The sequence below is a fragment of the Buceros rhinoceros genome, unplaced genomic scaffold (genome assembly GCF_000710305.1).
Source record: "Buceros rhinoceros silvestris isolate BGI_N320 unplaced genomic scaffold, ASM71030v1 scaffold42340, whole genome shotgun sequence".
Classification (NCBI taxonomy): domain Eukaryota; kingdom Metazoa; phylum Chordata; class Aves; order Bucerotiformes; family Bucerotidae; genus Buceros; species Buceros rhinoceros.
Window position 1 is genome coordinate 7,521 of NW_010390903.1, and position 375 is coordinate 7,895.

Below are 375 nucleotides of genomic sequence, written 5' to 3' on the forward strand. Positions count from 1 at the left end.
CTTTTAGCATTCACTCTTTGTTCCAGCAGATATGTTTGGATCCTTTCTTATATAATCTATGACTCATCTAGGCAAACATGTGAAGAGGAAAGTTGCTGGTCTAAAACTGCATGTAAAGATCCCTAGTCTGTATGTATAAATCTCAGCTCTCCCTACTCAAGGTTCTTTTGAGCCCCTTAATCCTTTAGAATTATGAACACTGAGGAGATTGTTCACTGTGCCTTTATGAGACCAGGTATGCAATAGGAAGGGGCAGATTTCTGGGCGTACTACCGCAGATAAAGATTCTTGTGGCCGAAACTGCTACTGTCGTGACCCACAGCAGGTTCTTCGCTGGAGCAGGGACAGATCACTCATACGCTAATATGGTGTGTA